This window comes from Mesoplodon densirostris, chromosome 1 (genome assembly GCF_025265405.1).
Source record: "Mesoplodon densirostris isolate mMesDen1 chromosome 1, mMesDen1 primary haplotype, whole genome shotgun sequence".
Taxonomy (NCBI): Eukaryota; Metazoa; Chordata; class Mammalia; order Artiodactyla; family Ziphiidae; genus Mesoplodon; species Mesoplodon densirostris.
The window spans coordinates 33,547,854-33,571,405 of NC_082661.1; the positions used below are offsets into that span (position 1 = coordinate 33,547,854).

At 44.7% G+C, this 23,552-nt stretch overlaps 1 protein-coding gene and 2 pseudogenes across 10 annotated transcripts in view; 2 read left to right on the plus strand and 1 right to left on the minus strand.

Annotated features, from left to right (window-relative positions):
- SORBS1 (sorbin and SH3 domain containing 1) overlaps positions 1-23,552 on the plus strand; it is a 204,108-nt gene that overhangs the window by 7,144 nt on the left and 173,412 nt on the right. The window lies entirely within an intron of this gene.
- LOC132501500 (U6 spliceosomal RNA) lies at positions 18,232-18,331 on the plus strand (annotated as a pseudogene).
- On the minus strand, positions 22,641-23,124 carry LOC132498311 (large ribosomal subunit protein eL21-like; annotated as a pseudogene).

A 23,552-nucleotide genomic window follows, 5' to 3' on the forward strand; every position in this document is an offset into this window, starting at 1 on the left:
AAGAATGCACCAGTGATTAAGAACCAGTATGAGTTGTGCAAGCCTGTCAAACGGAATATACTCCTTTCTTGACATGAACTCAGGGAAGTGCAGTAGATACTGTATCTATTGGGTACATGACCCATGCGTGATCTCAGGGAAGCATCTAAGGGGAAGGATCCCATTAGGAGCCTAAAGCTAAAACGGGAAGCGAGGGCTGGGTGATAAGGCCTCAAGTGGATTCACTGCTGGCTGGATTACCAGCTCAGATTTGTATTTTCTGTGTGGGAAGCCTCTGTGGCAGACCTAGGATTGTGCCTAAGCCTGTCCTGGTCAATATTTTTTTATCAGACACTTGGAGCTGTGGAAGTCAGCCATGGGAAGTATGCAGATCTCTGAGGGCTGGAAGAGAGAACTTATATTTGAAAGAGTGATCGGGACCCAGAAAGTTCTTTTAAGATGTATCCAACATCTGGGTTACAAAAGTCCTATAGGTATAGGATGGGGGTAACCTGATTTTAGAAGAAGCTCTTGCAGGGGAAAAAAGACTGAAGACATTTTGGATGATCAGAAAAAGAGGCAGGTCCTTCTCAGAGGGATGGAGGAGTAGGTGGTCATTTAGCTGGATGCCCTGATAGTTTTAGGTTTGCCTTCTGGATCTATTGATGCCCCCACTTGGGGTGGTGCTGGGCTGGGGGCATGACCCTTCCTCCTGCAGGTCCCCAGGGGAAGTGTGAGTTGGCTTTGACTTCAGTCCTCCTCCCCGGCCTCTCTGGGAAACCACCCACTTGCCCACACAAGGCCTGTTCTACATCTATACTGGCTTTTCCAGGCAGGGGTCAGAGCTCTTATTTCTGAGGGTTTCCTAGTCAGGCCATGGGCCCTGGGGCTACAGCTGCCTTGTTTAAAAAAATAATAATAATAAAAATAAAAACAAAAATAAAGGTACGGGGACCTTAGAAAATGGATGAATGGAATGCTTTGTGTTCCTGTTTTATTTTTTTTTATTTTATTATTTTTTTTTGCGGTACGCCGGCCTCTCACTGTTGTGGCGTCTCCTGTTGCGGAGCACAGACTCCGGATGCGCAGGCTCAGCGGCCATGGCTCACGGGCCCAGCCGCTCCGCGGCATGTGGGATCTTACCGGACCGGGGCACGAACCCATGTCCCCTGCATCAGCAGGCGGACTCTCAACCACTGCGCCACCAGGGAAGCCCTGTGTTCCTATTTTAAACCTAAAGACCATTCTATTGTGCAAATGCAAAAAGTAATAAGAATACGATTTCAGTTCCATATTCCATCAGGTTGAGGGTGTCAGGGGAAAAGTATAGGTATGAGAGGATGAAACAGGAAAGTGGGGGGAGTGGGGAGGAGAGCTTGTGACAGATGGGTGGGGAGAGAAGCGAAGACATGCATGGGAAGAAACAAGGCACACAGGGAGAGAGTCAGAAAACATAATCTGAGGTGAAACCAATTTCCAGTAAGGCTTCCACCCCACTGCTGCAATTTGATGTCTAAGAATACTGAAACTCACAATACACTATCCATAAAAGTATTTTTTTCTTTGTAAATGCACTATGTAGTCAAAATATGATAACCTGGCATGCCTATCCTAATATATAGAAAATCTTGATATTGACTGATGATATATGAAGCAAAGGCCCAATTTATTTAATACTTTAATAAATAAAATATTCCTTCTCCAAAATAAAACAGAAACCTTATGGTCATTGGATGACTCCAAAGAGTTAAAAAAAATTCTTCTTATTGATACATGTATGTATACATATACACAAAGAAACTACCTCCAGATCATCCAGTGATTCTCTCTGGATGATGATTTTATAACTATTTTATTTATTTTAAGTTGGGAAATAAAATACATACATCCAAGGTATCCTAGCCCTGCTCCCTCTTTTCTTCTTTATACAATTTGTAGTTTTGTGTTTTTTAACATCTTTATTGGAGTATAATTGGTTTATAATGGTGTGTTAGTTTCTGCTGTATAACAAACTGAATCAGCTATACATAAACATATATCCACATATCTCCTCCCTCTTGCATCTCCCTGCAACCCTCCCTATCCCACCCCTCTAGGTGGACACAAGCACCGAGCTAATCTCCCTGTGCTATGCGGCTGCTTCCCACTAGCTAGCTATTTTACATTTGATAGTGTATATATGTCCATGCCACTCTCTCACTTCGTCCCAGCTTACGCTTCCCCCTCTCCGTGTCCTCAAGTCCATTCTCTACGTCTGCGTCTTTGTCTTTATTCCTGTCCTGAAGAAAAAGTTTCTTCAGAACCATTTTTTTTTTTTTTTTTTTTTTTTTTGGTGATACGCGGGCCACTGTTGTGGCCTCTCCCGCTGCAGAGCACAGGCTCCGGACGCGCAGGCTCAGCGGCCATGGCTCACGGGCCCAGCCGCTCCGAGGCATGTGGGACCCCCCCGGACCGGGGCCCGAACCCGCGTCCCCTGCATCGGCAGGCGGACTCCCAACCACTGTGCCACCAGGGAAGCCCCAGAACCATTTTGTTTAAGATTCCATATATATGTGTTAGCATACGGTATTTGTTTTTCTCTTTCTGATTTACTTCACTCTGTGTGATAGTCTCTAGGTCCATCCACTTCGCTACAAATAACTCAATTTCGTTTCTTTTTATAGCTGAGTAATAGTCCATTGTATATATGTGCCACATCTTCTTTATCCATTCACCTGTCGATGGACACTTAGGTTGCTTCCATGTCCTGGTTATTGTAAGTAGAGCTGCAATGAACATTGTGGTACATGACTCTTTTTGAATTATGGTTTTCTCAGGGTATATGCCCAGTAGTGGGATTGCTGGGTCGTATGGTAGTTCTATTTTTAGTTTTTTAAGGAACCTCCATACTGTTCTCCATAGTGGCTGTATCAATTTACATTCCCACCAACAGTGCAAGAGGGTTCCCTTTTCTCCACACCCTCTCCAGCATTTATTGTTTGTAGATTTTTTCATGATGGCCATTCTGACTGGTGTGAGGTGATACCTCATTGTAGTTTTGATTTGCATTTCTCTAATGATTAGTGATGTTGAGCATCCTTTCATGTGTTTGTTGGCAATCTGTATATCTTCTTTGGAGAAATGTCTATTTAGGTCTTCTGCCCATTTTTGGATTGGGTTGTTTGTTTTTTTGATATTGGGCTGCATGAGCTGTCTGTATATTTTGGAGATTAATCCTTTGTCAGTTGCTTCATTTGCAAATATTTTCTCCCATTCTGAGGGTTGTCTTTTGGTCTTGTTTATGGTTTCCTTTGCTGTGCAAAAGCTTTGAAGTTTCATTAGGTCCCATTTGTTTATTTTTGTTTTTATTTCCATTTCTCTAGGAGGTGGGTCAAAAAGGATCTTGCTGTGATTTATGTCATAGAGTGTTCTGCCTATGTTTTCCTTCCTCTAAGAGTTTGATAGTGTCTGGCCTTACATTTATGTCTTTGATCCACTTTGAGTTTATTTTTGTGTATGGTGTTAGGGAGTGTTCTAATTTCATTCTTTTACATGTAGCTGTCCAGTTTTCCCAGCACCACTTATTGAAGAGGCTCTCTTTTCTCCATTGTATATTCTTGCCTCCTTTATCAAAGATAAGGTGACCATATGTGCATGGGTTTATCTCTGGGCTTTCTATCCTGTTCCATTGATCTATATTTCTGTTTTTGTGCCAGTTCCATACTGTCTCGATTACTGTAGCTTTGTAGTATAGTGTGCAGTCAGGGAGCCTGATTCCTCCAGCTCCATTTTTCTTTATCAAGATTGCTTTGGCTGTTCGTGGTCTTTTGTGTTTCCATACAAATTGTGAAATTTTTTGTTCTAGTACTGTGAAAAATGCCAGTGGTAGTTTGATAGGGATTTCATTGAATCTGTAGATTGCTTTGGGTAGTATAGTCATTTTCACAGTGTTGATTCTTCCAATCCAAGAACATGGTCTATCTCTGCATCTATTTGTATCATTTTTAATTTCTTTCATCAGTGTCTTATAGTTTTCTGCATACAGGTCTTTTGTCTCCTTAGGTAGGTTTATTCCTAGGTATTTTATTCTTTTTGTTGCAGTGGTAAATGGGAGTGCTTCCTTAATTTCTTTTTCAGATTTTTCATCATTAGTGTATAGGAATGCAAGAGATTTCTGTGCATTAATTTTATATCCTGCTACTTTACCAAGTTCATTGATTAGCTCTAGTAGTTTTCTGGTAGCATCTTTGGGATTCTCTCTGTATAGTATCATGTCATCTGCATACAGTGACAGTTTTATTTCTTCTTTTCCGATTTGGATTCCTTTTATTTCCTTTTCTTCTCTGATTGCTGTGGCTAAAAATTCCAAAAGTATGTTGAATAATAGTGGTGAGAGTGGGCAACCTTGTCTTGTTTCTGATCTTAGGGGAAATGGTTTTAGTTTTTCACCATTGAGAACACTGTTGGCTGTGGGTTTGTCATATATGGCCTTTATTATGTTGAGGTAAGTTTCCTCTATGCCTACTTTCTGGAGAGTTTTTATCATAAATGGATGTTGAATTTTGTCGAAAGCTTTTTCTGCATCTATTGATATGATCATATGGTTTTTCTCCTTCAGTTTGTTAATATGGTTTATCACATTGATTGATTTGCATATATTGAAGAATCCTTGCATTCCTGGGATAAACCCCACTTGATCATGGTGTATGATCCGTTTAATGTGCTGTTGGATTCTGTTTGCTAGTGTTTTGTTGAGGATTTTTGCATGTATGTTCATCAGTGATGTTGGTCAGTAGTTTTCTTTTTTTGTGACATCTTTGTCTGGTTTTGGTATCAGGGTGATGGTGACCTCGTAGAAGGAGTTTGTGAGTGTTCCTCCCTCTGCTATACTTTGGAAGAGTTTGAGAAGGATAGGTGTTAACTCTTCTCTAAATGTTTGATAGAATTCGCCTGTGAAACCATCTGGTTCTGGGCTTTTGTTTGTTGGAAGATTTTTTTTTTTTAATTTACTTTTGGCTGTGTTGGGTCTTTGTTGCTGTGTGCAGGCTTCCTGTAGTTGCGGTGAGCAGGGGCTACTCTTCGTTGCAGTGTGCAGGCTTCTCATTGTGGCTTCTCGTTGTGGAGCATGGGCTCTAGGTGTGCAGGCTTCAGTAGTTGTGGCTTATGGGCTAGAGCACAGGCTCAGTAGTTGTGGCGCACGGGCTTAGTTGCTCCGCAGCATGTGGCATATTCCCGGACCAGGGCTGGAACCTGTGTCCCCTGCGTTGGCAGGCGGATTCTTAACCACTGCGCTGCCAGGGAAGTCCATATTTTAGTTATACTGATCTTAGCTATTGTTTCCTTCATTTCTTTTTCATTTATTTCATTTATTTCTGATTTGATCTTTATGATTTCTTTCCTTCTGCTAACTTTGGGTTTTTTTTTCTTTCTCTAATTGCTTTAGGTGTAAGGTTAGATTGTTTATTTGTTTATTGTTTATTTGTTTATTTGAGATGTTTCTTGTTTCATGAGGTAGGATTGTATTGCTATAAACTTCTCTCTTAGAACTGCTTCTGCTGCATCCTGTAAGTTTTGGGTCGTTGTATTTTCATTGTCGTTTGTCGTTTGTTTCTAGGTATTTTTTTGATTTCCTCTTTGATTTCTTCAGTGATCTCTTGGTTATTTAGTAGTTTATTGTTTAGCCTCCATGTGCTTGTGTTTTTTACAGATTTATTCCTGTAATTGATACCTACTCTCATAGCATTGTGGTTGGAAAAGATACTTGATACGATTTCAGTTTTCTTAAAGGCTTGATTTGTGACCCAAGATATGATCTATCCTGGAGAATGTTCCATGAGCACTTGAGAAGAAAGTGTATTCTGTTTTTTGGATGGAATGTCCTGTAAATATCAATTAAGTCCACCTTGTTTAATGTATCATTTAAAGCTTGTGTTTCCTTATTTATTTTCATTTTGGTTGATCTGTCCATTGGTGAAAGTGGGGTGTTAACGTCCCCTACTATGATTGTGGTACTGTCTATTTCCCCTTTTATGGCTGTTAGCATTTGCTTTATGTATTCAGGTGCTCCTATGTTGGGTGCATAACTATTTACAATTGTTATATCTTCTTCTTGGATTGATCCCTTGATCATTATGTAGTGTCCTTCTTTATCTCTTGTAATAGTCTTTATTTTAAAGTCTATTTTGTCTGATATAGGAATTGCTACTCCAGCTTTCTTTTGATTTCCATTTGCTTGGAGTATCTTTTCCCATCCCCTCACTTTCAGTCTGTATGTGTCCCTAGGTCTGAAGTTGGTCTCTTGTAGACAGCATATATATGTGTCTTGTTTTTGTATCCATTCAGCCAGTCTGTGTCTTTTGGTTGGAGCATTTACATTTAAGGTAGTTATTGATATGTGTGTTCCTATTACCGTTTTCTTAATTGTTTTGGGTTTGTTATTGTAGATCTTTTCCTTCTCTTGTGTTTCCTGCCTAGAGAAGTTCCTTTAGCATTTGTTGTAAAGCTTGTTTGGTGGTGCTGAATTCTCTTAACTTTTGCTTGTCTGTAAAGGTTTTAATTTCTCCATCAAATCTGAATGACATCCTTGCTGGGTAGAGTAATCTTGGTTGTAGGTTTTCCCCTTTCATCATTAAGCATGTCCTGCCACACCCTTCTGGCTTGCGGAGTTTTTGCTGAAAGATCAGCTGTTAACCTTATGGGGATTCTCTTGTATGTTATTTGTTGCTTTTCCCTTGGTGTTTTTAATATTTTTTCTTTGTATTTAATTTTTGATAGTTTGATTAATATGTGTCTTGCCGTGTTTCTCCTTGGATTTGTCCTGTATGGGACTCTCTGCGCTTCTTGGACTTGACTGTTTCCTTTCTCATATTAGGGAAGTTTTCAACTATAATCTCTTCAAATATTTTGTCAGTCCCTTTCTTTTTCTCTTCTTCTTCTGGGACCCCTGTAATTCGAATGTTGGTGCGTTCAGTGTTGTCCCAGAAGTCTCTGAGACTGTCCTCAATTCTTTTCATTCTTTTTTCTTTATTCTGCTCTGCAGTAGTTATTTCCACTATTTTATCTTCCAGGTCCCTTATCCATTCTTCTGCCTTAGCTATTCTGCTATTGATTTCTTCTAGAGAATTTTAAATTTCATTTATTGTGTTGTTCAGCATTGTTTGTTTGCCCTTTAGTTCTTCCAGGTCCTTGTTAAACGTTTCTTGTATTTTCTCCATTCTATTTCCAAGATTTTGGATCATCTTTACTATCATTACTATGAATTCTTTTTCAGGTAGACTGCCTATTTACTCTTCATTTGTTTGGTCTGGTGGGTTTTTACTTTGCTACTTCATCTGCTGTGTATTTCTTTGTCTTCTCATTTTGCTTAACTTACTGTGTTTGGGGTCTTCCTTTGCAGGCTGCAGGTTCGTGGTTCCCGTTGTTTTTGGTGTCTGTCCCTCGTGGGTAAGGTTGGTTTAGTGGGTTGTGTCGGCTTCCTGGTGGAGGGGAGTGGTGCCTGTGTTCTGGTGGATGAGGCTGGATCTTGTCTTTTTGGTGGGCAGGACTCCGTCTGGTGGTGTATTTTGGGGTGTGTGTGACCTTATGATTTTAGTCTGCCTCTTGCTAATGGGTGGGGTTGTGTTCCTGTCTTGCTAGTTGTTTGCCATAGGGTGTCCAGCACTGTAGCTTGCTGATCATTGAGTGGAGCTGGGTCTTGGCATTGAGATGGAGATCTCTGAGACAGCTTTTGCTGTTTGGTCCACCAGACACCTCCTGGCCCCACGAAATATCAATGTCTTGAACTCTGTTCTCCCACCTCAGAGGCACAAGCTTGACACCTGGCTGGAGCAGCAAGACTTTATCAGCCACAAGGCTGGTCTTCCTAAAGCTGTGCCGCCTGCAGCAGCCTGACCAATGGAATATTCACATTGGAAATGTTGCCTTAGCACTGGGTGCTAGAGGAGATCTCCATCACTCCATACCAGAAATACAAAAGGATGGACAGCTCCTCGAAGCTGGGGTTTTTATGAATGTGAAGTGGCTCCTCCACTGTCTCTTTCCCTTTCTGCCAACTGAAGCAGAAGCCTCTGAGGCTTTAGAACAGGGCAGTACTCCTCAACATCGTCGAGGTCATCAAAAATGAGGGAAGTATGAGAAATTCTCACAGCCAAGCGGAGCCTCTGGAGACATGAGGACTGAACGTAATGCTGTATGAAATCAGCAATGTTGAGGAAATTTTCTCGACTTTCCCAGAATGTTAGTCCATACTGCAGAGAGTTATGTAGTAAGGCTAATTATTGACAGTGTTCTGAAAAGGTAACAACACCAATAAACCTTTCTGGACTTGCAAAGGAAAAAGAGAAAACAGCTGGCTCTGCTCGCAGTCGAGTTTCCAGAGCCAACTGGCGTGCCATCTGCTCGCAGCATGGAGTGGGAACCATGGTTCACGTGTCGCACCAGCGTTCGTGTTAAGAAGGTTGCCCCAACAAACCTGGGCAACTTCGCTTCCGTGCAGGCTGCTGGGGGGAGGGGTGGCGGCAGCAGCATCCACAGTGTGTATATCGTTTTTCCGAACTCCATGTGCTCCAGTTTGTAGTTTTTATCAAATTTACACGTGCTTATAGTTTCAAGAATCAAACAGTTCTCTAGCAACACCATCTCCTGCCTCCCCCCCCCCCACCTGCCATCCCCTGTGGCAGTCACTTAAAAATTGTAGCTGATTCTCTTGTTGTTTACGTACACGTTTTTCAATAGCTTGCATGTTTTGCTACTTTTGGGTATTCTCTATTGGCTCCTCCTGAGGATTTTGCTCTCCTCCCCCTCCCCATGCGCTGTGCCCCAACCCCCTTATCTTTGGAGGAAGAAAAATCCTGTCTTCTCCAGAAGTCAGGAGTGTCATGCCTTACCCTAGAGGGACATGGGGGTCCCTAAGTGGAATAACATGCACATCTTTGGGTCTTTTGTGATCTTGCCAATAAGACGTAAAAGTCCAAAATTCTAAGCTGTAGGTTTGAATTGGGCCGTGTGTTGTTACTAGCTCTGTGGACCAGCCATAACCAAGGGCCCGTTATTAGCTGGATTGAATTAGGACGTCTTCTGGGTATGGTTTTTTGGGACCAAATATCAACTTATTTTGTTGTCCTTTGCCTCTGTCGTAGAATGTAGAAAAAGTACACTGTCCCAGTTAATTGCAGGCCATTGTTTGCTGGACTTGGTTATCTTGGGGGTCCTACGGTGCCCCGTTCTTGGCCTCTCAGCTCCAGGACGCTCTTAAGGAGATGGCTTCTGCGTATATTTGACCGGTGATGTCCAGGGTTTGTGGGAAAGTGGCAGAGCTGCCTGTGTCTTGGGGACGCAGAGGGATCTGTATTAAATCCTAAAAGTGCCACGTCTTCCAGAAAAGCTGCTGCAGTCCAGTCTCAGGATAGGGCATGTGGACTCTACTCCGAGTCTCAGCGTTCCACTTTGTTTCCAGAGCCACCCACAGACACCTCTCAATTCTTTGTCCAGTCCTAGAGGACATGCTTCTGGGCTTACCTGTCTCCTCCAGGCTCAGGAGTGACTCCCATCTCTTGCCCTTTGCCTCTCTCTGTGGCCCTTCTGAGTCTGGAGAAGACTTCACTGGAACTCATGCCAGCGATCTTGCCATCTTTCTCGTTAATGAGGAATGAGGGAAGGCAACAGGGCACCACCTTCTGAAACGAAGGCTGAATTTTAAAGTTGTGAGGGACCTTGGAAGCCATATGGTTTGTATAACTCTGCTTGCCTACCTCCGGCAGTGAGACTCTCACTGAAGGAGCCACCCTTTTCCAGTGATGGGTGCTCATCTCTTGGAAGGTTCTTTCCTGCTGAACGGACATCCTTGTCTGGGATGCCCCTCCACTAAACAGCTGAGGACAGCCTCGAAACTAGTCAACAAATTATTCTTCCTGTTTTTCTGGCATAAGTGGTATCAAAAATGGTTTTAAGAGGCAGCCATAAAAGATGCTGGTAAAAACTCATGTTTTCTAAGCACCGAGTGTGTTGCCAGAGAGGTTCAGTTTTGTTTTTCTTTATCGTTATGATTTTGATTTATTTGCATCTGATAGAATGGTATCAGTGACATGAGGAATAATTACATCTCTTTTGAAATTCTACCCTGGAGCCCCACCAGGAACTGACCCAGATTCGTGCCAAGGAACACATCATAGGCTTTGGGTTTTTTAAAATGTGTACTTAAAACACTCTTTTGAAATGCTAGACTTTTTGATACTTAAAGAGCATTGTTTTAATGGGTGGAGTTCTTTTTTGATCCTCTAAGTTTAAATTTCTTAGCTCAGGGGTGGCCATAGTGACCATCCTGTATTGTGAGTTCAAGAGCCTCTGAGAGGCAAGCCCTGCACACGTGTGTGTGTGTGTGTGTGTGTGTGCACGTGCACTTGTCTCCCTTGGGTCAACCAGTTCTAAACTTTTCTTGATTCTTACTGCTTTTACTGAATCTTCAGAAATGCTGGCCATTTTAGGAAAGCCATGTGACATAATTCTTTAAATAAATAATAATGATTTGACTTAGAGAAACTGGCAGCAATAAATCAACATGGTTGGATTATCATTTCCTTTGAGATTTCCTTTGTTTTCCCAGCTTTATATGATGAACATGTATTACTTTTATATTAGAGGAAATTATTTGGGAAAGCATGGCTGCTTCCAAACTTATTCCTAATCTGCCAATGAGGTAACAAGGTGGAGGATACAGGAGGGGATAACAGATTGGAACATAAGGATGTTGGGAGCCAGGGCTGCCATGGGAACTGTTATTGCCAGTCTTTTTTACCATCAAAAATGCCTCTTTTATTTTTATATGTATTTATTTTTCTTCTAAATGCCCCTTGCTTTGAAAGATTTCATCTAACCCAACATTGTGCTTGTTAAATAGTAATTCCTCCATTGTTGATCAGTCAAAGATTAACTGCCTATTGGAGAGTTACTGGGTTACTTTATGGAGTTGATGCTGTTCCAGCTGAGAGTAAAGACATGTGATATTTGAGTTGGCCCTTCGTTAGGCACTCATCTATGTTCTCCACTTTCATTGCTACCTAAGGTGGGACTTCCTGAGCTGAGGACCCAAGGTTGGGGTTCTGCAGTTAGAGCTCTTCTGTATTTTGGGCTCAAGACCCTGTGTTCCCTCTGGTACTGGTATTTCTCCCCAACAAACCTGCCTTGATTTTGTTTTTAAATGCAACATCTAAAAAAGCACAAGACCAGTAGTACAGTAAGGCTTCATGGCTGTGCTAACCTTTTTCTGCCTCATCCTTCATCATCCTCATCATGGTAATAATAGTTGGTATCAGTTGAGTTCGTGCTTAAGGTGTACCGGATACATGTTAAATGTCTACATAGATGATCTCATTTGACCCTCATAATTCCTCCTCTGTGAAGCAAGGACTATTAATTAGCCCCCGCATTTTACGGATGGGGAAGCTGAGACTCAGAGGTTGAGTAATTTGTCCAAGGTCATGAGGCCAAAGAACAGCAAAGCCAGGACTTGAGTTGCTTCCCATCTCTTACACCTTCCTTTAATCTCTTTCCTCTTTAATCCTTTCTTTACAGACCAAGACCTCAGCTTCGGATCTTCTTCATATCCCAACACATCATCTTGTTGTGTACCTGGAATTAGTTGATTCTCTCTTCACAGTTCCCCAGTAGGGGAAGAATCCACAAAGTTTTCATTAGATTCTCAAAGGGATCCATGACCCAATAAAAGTTAACGTAGACCACGTTCCACATGGTATCCTTGGAATGGAACTGAGGTCATCCTGTGGGAAGGGAAGTACCTCCTCTAGCTTCCTCACTGTTCCAGAAGGAAGGGGTTTGAGGCTTTCTCTGCTGGAGAGCAGGAGAAAAAGAACTCTGGTGAATTGCACTGGAGGCACTAAACAGGCGTTTCTGTGGCTGGGAAATGCCTCCTTGGATCCCTTAAGACCCCACCCTAACAGTGGGAAATTTAAAAGGACAGAACCAGATCCCAACTCCAATTTCCACACATTCAGGAATAAACCCACTCTATCGGGCCCATCAGGGTGCAGGAGGAGGGCTTCTGGCACTGCGGCTGAGCCCCTGCATCCCAGGTGTCTGGACTCTTCCCCAGAAAAAGTGCAGTGATAATAGCATTTATGTTGTAGGCATTGTGCTAAGCACTTACATGTATTACCTCTTTTAATCTTCCTCATAACCCTATGAGGTGTGGAGTGTTGTTATCCCTATTCTACAAATGAGGAAACTGAAGCCCTGAGATGTTTAGTGACTTCCCTGTGGATATGCATTTAGAAAGTGGTTGGGTCTTTGCATAGGATTTCAGTTGCACCCCAGGACCTGGAGTACCTCAGTTCTAGAGTACAGGCCACCACCTGCATTGCTTAAAGATGGGAACGTGTACATGTAACGGGGTATGAGGTAGACACCAACCCCCGGAGCTGGTGATGAACCTGCTTGTCAAGGTGGTGGAGGAAGGGGAGGCTGCTCTTGGCTCCCCTTTTACAGAATCCTCCCCCATCCTCTTGGACCAGTTAGGTGCATCTGCGTGGAGTTTCTAAGTGTCCAAGCTTTGCAGGGCTCCCACACAGTTATCTCATCAGCATTTATCAGTAGGTGGGGAATCAGACAATCTGGGCTTCCCCCCTGGTTCTGCCCGTCCAAGCTGTGTGACCTGGGGGGTCATTCAGGCTCTCCGAGTCTATCTGCTCATTTGCAAACCAGGGAGTTTGAACTCTGGCCTTCATTAGGATGAGGAAGGGTCTCAGCACTGTGGGAGGAAGGTCCTGCCCTTAATGTGTCTTCATAAGCAAATGGCCTGCTCCAGGTACACTGTGCATGTTGTTCTGGTATTAAGATTAATGGGCCAGAAACCTACCTGTAAGTCTGGCCACGCTTGACAACTGTAGCTTTAGAAGGTACAGTGAGTATTTTCATAGAGTGACAGTGATCATCATAATTAAGATTTTCGGATCGCTTGTACTCCTCCTGTCTGCCTTTCTATTCTGTTCTCCACCTGTTCATGACCCCCACTGCAGGTATCCTTAAAACCAGAGAGCTGTGGAATATCAGTGCTGGAAAGGAACTCTGATCACCTATGGCCAGCCTTCTCATTTTACAGGCATGGAAATAGGCTCAGAGAGGTATAGCAGCTTGCCTAAGGCCATTCTTGGTAGAGCCAGCATGTAGGTTGGCATTCTTTTTTTTGTAAACATCTTTATTGGAGTATAATTGCTTTACAATGGTGTGTTAGTTTCTGCTTTATGACAAAGTGAATCAGCTTGGCATTCTTTCAGTTGTGCCCTGCAGCTGTCCCTTATCTCTCCTCTTAACTTCCTTCACAAGCAGACATAACTTTTCATCAGTTTTTACCTTGTATGGCTCTTATGGCCTGTACTTGCTTCCTTGAAAGTAGAGGCTGGGTCATTCTCATCATAGTTTCTCCCTCTTCCTCCTCACTGTCCCTGTGTGTGATGAACAAAGGAACCAAGGCCATTGCATAAGCAGAGCCATCTCAGAAGTCCTTTACGGTGCTAGGCCCACTGTTCCACATATTCAGATCATTGTGACTTCTCCAAGCACCAGGATGAATCTCTGCTGTGGACAGAGACCTAGGAAATACCCCTCTCCATATACTACTTTATCCCATTAATGTAGTGATGGATATACACAGCCAGTGTGTTACCGGCAGCTCTTGGAAGCCAAGATGTGTTGACTTCTTCATGGCTGTGCTGGGGCTATCTCCCCAGCAGCAGTATAATCTGGGTATAAAGAGCATCTTTTCTGATCTGAGTGGTGACATTTAACTCTATCCCTTTGCCACGTGGCACCGTGAGTGTTCATAGACTTTCTCCTCTTCTCTCTGTTAAACATAATTGTTGTCTATTACTCAGCTTTCCCAGTTACCCTACCTTTTAAGGAGAATTTTCTCTTGGTTAGCTCAGTTCCTGGTCCTTTTTTATATAGAGGCAGTGAGTGGAGAATGAGCTGGAGGACCAAGAGGTGGGCTGGTCAGAGTTTGTGTGAGTGTGGATATGTGAATGCAGGTAAGGAGGGCCTGTATTTGTATCTGAAAAGACCCAATACTTGTGTGTGAGAAGAAGGAACAGAGGCTAAAGGAAAGGAGAGGGAAAGTGTGTATGAGTTGGGAGTTGGGGAGAGTGGGAAGATGAAGAGAAGAGCCTTTAGAGGGAGAGCTGCTCTCTCTGTATGGGATAGCAAGTGGTGGAGAAGGAGGAGGGGTTTTAAAGACAGTTCCCGATGCATTAAGCATTTAATTCCTTCCCATTGGTGTTCAAGAGCTCAATAACATTTTGAGTTTTATGTTTGGGCTGGATTGTTTGCTTACATGGCTCCCAAGTGAAGGCAGGGCTACATGGAGACTCAGTTACGTTCATGCTACTCTGGCATGTTCTAGCTGGGAGACAGAGGCCAACTGTGGGGCAGAAGATTGCGAGAAGCAGACTTCTGGTGGTGGGGGGGGTGCGTGATTTGGAAAAATACTCTGTGGTTGGGGTCCAGGGGCCCAGGGCTGATGTGCCAGAGTCAGCGTGTAGTTTGTATTACTATGAACAAACCCCAGATCATTTTCCTGCATTAAAAATAAAAAATATATTGGAGTTCTCAGATTTGGTACTTATTCACTTTGTACCCGATTTCCAAAAAAGTATGAGGCAGTTCAGACTCGGTGGAGAAAATGTAGTGATGCGTTCACATTGTATTTTTTTCATAGATTTGCCCTAAGAAGGAAGAATAGGTTGAGTTTCGTGATCATATTTTACTGACAGAAATACTGGGAAGGATATTTAAATTTTTGTTCTCCAGGAAATTGCTCTTTTGTACTGGTTTGAGATCGAGATGGCTTAGCACAGAGAAGGTTTTAAATCCAAGGGAAGGAGCAGTGACTGTTTGGTTGAGATAAAGTTCTGTCTTCTGCCGGTGTGCCTCCCGGGGTTGGATTGATCTGTGCACTCTGCCTATCTAGCATTCGTGTTTGGTAAGATGACTTCTTCCACTGGTTGAAGGCCCCAGAAGAATAAACAGGCTACTGGAACTTGCAGGTCTGTCCATGGAAGTCCTGGCCTCTTTCTGGGCTCCTTGGAAAGCAGGAGAAACACTTCTGCAGAAGAGCCTGAAGGATTGGCCTGACATCCAGAAAGTTCAGGCAAGTATTGGTGTTTTGGGTACCAGGCAAGGGCAGAAAGGGGACCTGTCCTGGACCCTCTTGTATGTTGCTGGTGGGAGTGCTAAGCAGCCTAGTCTTTTTAGCCCAATTGCCAAGCTGTTGGGCACTTTGAAATTGTCTGTACTTTTAGATCCTCTTAAGGGGCCTTCTGTGAAGGCAGGAAGTGTCAGCCACCTTTTGAAACAACATCCAGGGCAGACAGTCATTTCCCACCTAGCTTTACAAGATGTCAGGAAAGTAGCCCTCTGCTGGGGAAGGGCCCTGGTCAGCTCCTGGCTTCTCCGTGAGCCACACCTGCCTTGTTCAGGCTGGCCTGCTGACTGCAGGCTGGGGAAGTCCCAAGGCAGCCCTAATGGTTTTGGTCACAGTTCCTCAGCCATGTCAGTTTCTCAGAGGGAATCCTAGGCCACAGGCACCAGAACGTTCCAAGGTTCTTATGAGCAATGTGCCTACCTGGTCCCACACCAAGTGGACAGTCAGAGTCCCTGGTTGGTGGGGGGCGGGGTTAGGGCTCCTCAGGTGACTCCTTTGAACCCTCTGGATGGAGACCCTCTGTGCCATCCATCTGCAGTCACGGCCCAGTTCTGCACACTGCAGTTAGTAAATTTGATGCCAGGAGATCCTGGGTTCAAATTTTACGGACTTCAAGCAGTCAGGGAAGGAGGAGGGTGAGGAAGGTCACAGATGTTGAGTACCAGCTTCGGGAAGATGTCAGCCTGGTGCTTCCGGTTGCTCTTATTATGTTCCCCTCGGCCCAGCGTGCTGGGTGTTCTCATGCCCGTGTCTAGGAGGAACTGAGCTTCCAAGAGATCAAGAACCTGCTGAGGATCATGCACTTGGTAGGTGACAGGCCTGACCAGCGTCCTCATTTTTTTCCATTAGGATTGTTAATGCCCACCCTAGAATGTTGAGTGTCTCCTCAAGCGTGGCTGTGTAATAGATGTGAGCCACATATGTCATTTAAGATTTTTCTAGTAGCCACACTTAAAGAGGTAAAAAGAAATGAAATTAATTTTAACTATATATTTTTAACCCAGTATATCTAAAATATTGTTTCAATATATAATCAGTATTTTTTAAAAAATCAGTGAGTTATTTTACTTTTTTTTTTCCATACCAAGTCTTCAAAATCCAGTGTGTATGTTCCCCTTACAGTACATCTCAAGTCACACCAGCCACATTGCAAGGACTCAATGACCACGTGTGGCTAGTGGCTGCCTTACAGGACTGCACAGCTTTGGCATCTCTTGGCTGGAGAGGTGTGTTTTGGCCGACTGCCCAGGGTAGCAAGGGGTCACTGTTTTCTAAATTAATGGTTTCCAAACGCCACAGGATGAATCAGCCCTGGGCCATCTGCAAGAGTGTCACCTGAGGAACATCGTCTAGAGCCCCAGGTGATTCTCTGTAGCCTGATTGGAAACACTGTTCTAAAACCATTCAGTGGGCAGTTCACCAGCATTCTGTGCCTTGGCCTCACCCCCTTTCAGGGACACTTGCATTCCAAGCACGTTCCTTTTGGGGGGTGGTGATGGTAGTGGTGTGAGGGAAAGGTCGGGGAAGGCATGCCCTGAGGGCCTTTTCCCTCCCCTGCTAAGCAGAACTGCAGTTTCAGTGGAAAAACAAGATCTTGCTTATTTATCTGGATGTGATCATACATAAGGGGTGGCACCTTCTCTTTTGGTGGCTGAGAGCAGGATCCTGTGTTCTCAGGAAAGGTGAGATGAAAGAACCAAAATATTTAGGGCAGAATGGGAGACTGTGTACTTAAGCTGTGTTCTTTTCCAGTGGTTTGGTTTTAAAATTTATTTGCTGACTTAGAGTAAAAAATTTTGTCCTAAAGAGTTACAGTCCAGGGTCCAAACCTCAAATGCCTCAGGCCGAGCAGGTAACATGCAGTGAAGGGTAGGGGATTTCAAATCGAAACTCACAGGAATGTTTTTGACTTTCACAAAAATGTGGCCGTCTCCCTTTTTTCTGGAAATACAAGACCCTCTTGGTCTTTCATTTTCCTACTCTTGGTAGAGCAATATTTCTAAGAGAAAAAGCACTGCAGGCACCATGATAAATAGCAAATGACGCTTGGCCTTGGTGTTTTGGGAGAGGAATCTGAGAGCCTTGCCCATGTAAGGGGGAACAGCTACTGCCCAGCCCCATCCAACTGTTGGCCTGGAGGCCCAATGTCACCAGATCTTGCTATTATTAAGGAGAAGCCACAAATCAGAGTATTTAAAAGGTAAAATCTTTGGGGTTTTAAAAGAAATTTTAACCTTAGAAATACAGACTCCTAGGAGTTTGCCCCACCACCAAAAGATACAGGGTCCTGTGTGTCCTTCCCTCAGCCTCCCCCAGTAGTGGCATCTTTTACATAACTAGTACAGCATCCACCCAGGAAATGGGCACTGTTGCAATCTACAGTCCTTATGCAGATTTCACCAGTTTATATATGTACTCACTTATGCGTGCATGTGAGGTACTTCAAGTTAGTGTACCTTTTCTGAGTATCACCTATGTGTCAGGTTCCGGGCCAACAGGGATGAGTTAGATTGGACCCCAGTGATGAAGGAACAGTCAGTTGGCGGGAACCAGACAGAAGAAAGGACTTCAGAATATATCATGATTGTGGGATAGAGGGGAAGGGCACTGGGCCTAACCACGGGGGCCTTGAGGGACAAGAGTGGGAGCTAGCAGGTACCGAAGCAGCAGAGGGAGTGGCCTGAGCAAAGGCTTTGACTTTAGGCCTGGTGGGGCCACACAGCTGAGCTGGGAGCTGATTGGTGGTGATGGAGGCTGCAGTGGGAAGCTGGGGTATTGGAGATGAGTTGGAAGAGTAGCCCCTGTAGGTGGCTCCGAGGCTCCTCCCCTGAGAGTCTCTGCATTTGCTCCTCTCTCTACCTGCAGAGCTCTTTCCCTGTCTCTTGCCATGGCTGAGGTATTCTCACCAGTGACAGCTCAGATCCAATAGCATTTCTTAACTGAGGCCAGTCCTGACTACCTAACTTTAGTCCCACCAGCAAAAACTACTTTCAATCTGTAATTATCATATTTATTCCATCCAGGGGACAGGAATATTGCCTGACTTGTTTATCGTCAAGATTTTCTCATGCTTGCTTCAGCACGAGAAAATTGGAATGAGACAGAGAAGATGAGCATGGCCCCTGCACAAGGATGACACAAATTCGTGAAGTGTCCCATGTTTCTGGGAGGAATAAATTAGGAGTTTAGGATTAACATATATACACTAGTATATATAAAATAGATAACCAACAAGGACCTACTATATAGCACAGGGAACTATACTCAATACTTTGTAATAACCTATAAAGGGAAAAGAATCTAAAAAAGAATATATGTATAGCTGAATCATTGCTGTACACCTGAAACTAACACAAAATGTTGTGTTAGTAAATCAACTATACTTCAGTATAAAAAAAAAAAAACTCGGGGGCCCCCAAATCAAAACAGGTATCCTGTGGAGGTATCTTTTAGGACTGGATGGGGAGAAAGGAGGGTATGACCACCTTTGGGAGGAAGAAAAGCATATTCCAATGGAAGAAAGTATGAAGTCACTGTGAATCATTTAAAGTAGGTGTGCTTTTTTTTTTAAAGGAGATAAAAATCATTTTGCTATTTTTCAACTAATTTTATTCTACTTTAAGAGCTTTGTGTCATTTAGAGAACTTGGAAACTTCATTCTGCCTCCTACTGAATTTGTGGAGTAGGTGGGAGAACTATAAAAAGATCCCAAAGATCCACTTTCTTCTGCCAACGGGTGGGAAAGGGGGACAGCCGGGCAGTGGGACTAGAGGTGAGTGGTGTTTGGACACAGGAGCCACCTGGGCATTGAGCATCTTGGGAGCTTCACTAGTGTTCAGGTCCTGAGGATATGGCACTGGGTCTGGCCCTGGCCCTAGTGGGATTTGCTGTGAGAAATAGGGAAGTGCTTTCCAAGGTCAAAACATGAGTGAAGGGCTTCCCTGGTGGCGAAGTGGTTGAGAGTCCGCCTGCCGATGCAGGGGACACAGGTTCATGCCCCGGTCTGGGAAGATCCCACATGCCGTGGGGCGGCTAGGCCCATGAGCCATGGCCGCTGAGCCAGAGCACCCGGAGCCTGTGCTCCGCAACGGGAGAGCCCACAACAGTGAGAGGCCCGCGTACCGCAAAAAAAAAAAAAAAAAAAAAATGAGTGAAGTCATGTTAAAGCATTAAGGGCAGTGTGATTTTAAAAACTGCACAAAAAGGAAAGATAATTATTGTGAGTTGTTTCCTTCCCAAATTGGTCAGCCCCAAGGCCAGTTGGGGATTGATTTTTCTCCCCTGGACTGTCTGGGTTTGTTGATGGAGGAGTTGGAATTTGTGAGGGAGGGGAGTCTCCCATGAGCTTGGGAAGAAAGTTGGGCCTTGGACTCAGAACAAGGAGAGAGGGGCCAAGTCTGAGAGGCAGGAGAGCAGGTAGGTAAGGTCGAGTTACCTTCAGCAGACATTCCTATGTGCCAGGCTTTGGGGGGCGGGGGGCTGTGCGGAGGGGGCAGAGGCAGGAGCCAGGCGAGTGCCATGGGCAGGACGCATCACGGTCGCGTAGTTAGGTGGAGTTCGGGCACACACAAAGTAGCAGGGGTTGGGGCAGGGAATGAAACCAGAATTCCAGGGAATGGTCAGGGACCCAGAAATTTCTAGGAGCTGAAGAGTAATAGGAAACAGCTCTGGTATCAAGCAGTCCCAGAAATTTGAAGCTATGTCATGTTGTGCCTCATAACTAGAATTATCAGATTCCCGGTGAGATAGAAGCCAGGCAGAGTACGGGTGCTTTGAACATCAGGTTGAGCGTTAGTGTCAGACCCTGGTTAGGGTCCACTAGGAACCTCAGATTACACATTCTTGACTCTCTTCTTCTCTCCTCATCACCTGGTAGACTTTTCCATGCTGACTTTGGCCTTTGCAGGTGAACTTGACCTTGGGAGTCCAACTGGATTAGTGTTTTACCAGTACTAGACTAGCCTTCTGAGCAGGGTCCTTCCTAGTCCACTAAATTAGTGGACCAGTTAGTGGATGCTTAGATTCCAGAGACCAGTGGCAAGACTGAGTAGTTAGGGAATGGGTTGACTTGGTCATCTTTTAGCTGGAAGGTATGACATTTGGGGTATATTTTGAAGGAACCTAGAGGGTTTGAAGTCACTACTGGGATACAGTGATCCTAAGTCAAGCAAACAAAAGAGGTTAAACAACAACAAAAAGACAAAACAAATGTTGACATGATCCTTGTCCCTACATACAGGTTAGTGGGAAAACAATGTAAAAATAAGTGATTTGTGCTCTGAAGGAGAGATACATGGTAGTTAGGAGAACATGTATCCAGAGAGGCTGCCATTGGAACCAGAGCTGGTTGGATTGTTGGATTGATGTTGAGTAGGAATGAAGGTGGCTAAGGTGACTTTCACAACATCCAGGGTTGTTCTGTGTTCTTGGGATAAGCTAGAGATTGGGATGTAGATGAGGAAGGTGATGGTTCAGGGTGTTTGGCAGTGCCTTGAACAACTCTTGTGACATCTTTTGGAGGCTTGGGTCAGAGAATGGTCTTGTTTTAGGCCAGGATATAATGGTACTGCAAGAAATATTGGATTGCTTTTCTCCGTAGAAGGGATAAGTTAGTATCTTGTGCTTTTCCTAGACTTCCTGCCTCACCTGTGCTCTTCCAAATTTGCATTATGGCTGAAGTAGAAGGGCCCTTAGGTTGAACGGGAGGTTTGAGTGTCTCCTTGTTCTCGTGAAGGATACTATGGATTGCTGCTGGGCCTTGTGGTCAGGAAGGCTGACCTTGGTCAGCCATGGGTTTCTCTGGTGCTGGCCTGTCTGAAGGTCACCTAGTAGCATCTGGTGATGTCGGGGAAGAGATCTCTGGAGGCTGGCCCATTCAGGGAACTGGCTTACTCCAATCTGTCATCCTTGTGGCACACAGAATTTACTTTGCCATTCTTTGCTTGAGATTGCTCAGGTCGTTTCTTGACCACAAGTGGAAATCTGGGAATAGAAGTGCTCGGCTGGCTTGGCAGGTTTCCAGGTATTGCATTGATCTGCAGTGTCCTGCTCTTTGGTGGCCTGCTCTTTGGTGGGCAGTAAGGATCTGGTCAGAGTGCTGTGTGCCTTGGAGCTGTTCCTTAAAGGCCACCTTGGTGACCAGATGCTCCCCGACCCTTTGCTCTGCCAGGGTGAGCCTACACAGGTGTACAAGGGCTCAGATCTGCTGAGACTGGACAACTCTAGTAGATCATCTGGAGGCCCCGGCGTTGGGTCATGATATATAGCAACAAGGGCAGAGAGGGAGGCTGGCTTCACTTACCCAGTTGCCATCCTGGCTGCTGGCCTTCTTTTTTTTTTTTTTTTTTTTTTTTTGCGGTACGCGGGCCCCTCACTGTTGTGGCCTTTCTCATTGCGGAGCACAGGCTCTGGATGCGCAGGCCCAGCGGCCATGGCTCACGGGCCCAGCCGCTCCGCGGCATGTGGGATCTTCCCGGACCAGGGCACAAACCCGTGTCCCCTGCATCAGCAGGCGGACTCTCAACCACTGCACCACCAGGGAAGCCCCTGGCCTTCTATTTTTATTTAAAATAAAAAGGAGTAAAGTGATGGTTGTGACGGTGTGATTTAGGGAGTGGGTAAACATACTAAGGATGTGCAACTCCCCCAAAGCCTGGATCCTTGAATCCTGCTGGAAAGATGCTGAACTAATAACGTTGAGATTGTTCTGGAGGGTGAAAGAGTGTTCTGGAAAAAGGTGAAAGATACCCTTTTCCAAATGAGTATCAGAGTCTAGGCATCACAATCACCTGAATAGTTCCTGTGCCTCCAAACCAGAATTTCAGATTTAATGGGTCTGAGGCCCAAGAAACTGTTCTAGTTTTCCAGGTGATTCTAATTTTCAGCCAGATTTGGGAACCTGCCCACCAGTTAAGATCCAGGGATGCTTCCTTATTTTCTGGAACGGACCTTGACCCTGAACCCTAACCTTGGCCACATATTTGGTCTTCACTCCTCTTTCTGCCCCTTTCCTAATGCTTGTCTTTCAGAGATGCTGCCCCTTGGCTTTGCCTTAAGCCTAGATCAGGGCTGGCAGCTCCTCCCTTTTTTGTCCATGAAGAGAAGGGGAGCTCCACCTGGGCGTTTTGGTGGGCAGATATTCTGGAACACTTTCTCACAAAACTTGCTGCTTGAGGCTCGACCACATAGTAGATTCTGTCTGTAGAAATCCAGATCCTGAGATGGAGGCAGGACCGTCCTGTGATGGCACAGGAAAAAAAAAAGTCTGTTTACTGTCTTCTTAGACATCATGGAAGTTCTGGAAATACTGGAAGGCTCAGTGTTTCTACCCCCATGTTTCTTGGGTCCTGCGGACTCTGGCACGGTATTTGTTGCCCTGAGGATGTGAAAGGTGGGCATTGCCAGGCAGCAGGGATGAATTGGTGGCTTTTTTTTTTTTTTTAACAGTTCAGGTCTTTTATTTTCTTTACACCTATCATGCCATGAATTTATAGGGAATAGGTTCCAACAATTCAGGCTCCTTTTCATTGGTTCTCACGAAGTGTGCTTCTCTGGGTGGAGCAGGCTGGCGCTTCGGCTGAACCCAAGTCCCTTTCTCTTTGGCTTCCTTCTTTTTCTGATCACTTTCCTTCACCCGTTTCAGGAAGCTATGTCGGCTCTTAGGGTGCTTAATATGCTCGATACGCACATTCTCTTGGCAAGAATCTTGCCCTTGTTTGTTTACAACAGTGCCAACAGCATGCTGGGTAACATTGTAGACTCTTCCAGTTTTGCCGTGGGGACACTTGTGGGGCATTTCTTTTTGAACAGTGCCCATTCCCTTGATAACTACAGTATCACCTTTCTTGTAGATTCACATGTATGAGGCCAAAGGAACAACTCCATGTTTTCTAAAAGGCCTAGAGAACATGTAGCAGGTGCCCCTCCTCTTTCCCTTTGTGTTGGTCATTTTGGCGAATTACTGGAAGATGGCGGTTCCGACACAAAGGCTTGGTGGCATTGTTGATATGGGCACTTGGCAAGATCAGCTTGCACGGGTGCACGTGTGGGGCTTGTGCCTCAAGTCTCGGCAGATGTTGGGTCAGGTGGCATAAGGTGGGGGGTTTTAAGACCCATAAGGTGATACAAAATCTGGACAAGACTCCATCGGAGGGAGGGGCTGTTCATATTTTTCGCTTTTACCCACACTGTCCCTGTCATTCCCTCCTTCCCTCGGTTCGCCCCCCGACTGCTCTACTCCCACCCCTGCTTTAGGCTTTCCTCAGGCCTCTGTCCGTGCTGGGAAGCATCTCTTCACCTCAGCTGCACTAGGAGCCCCTGCTCAGGGCTCCCACAGCACCTGTGCCTACCCAGATCTTTATGTTTACCCATTGTTTTAGAAGTCTTT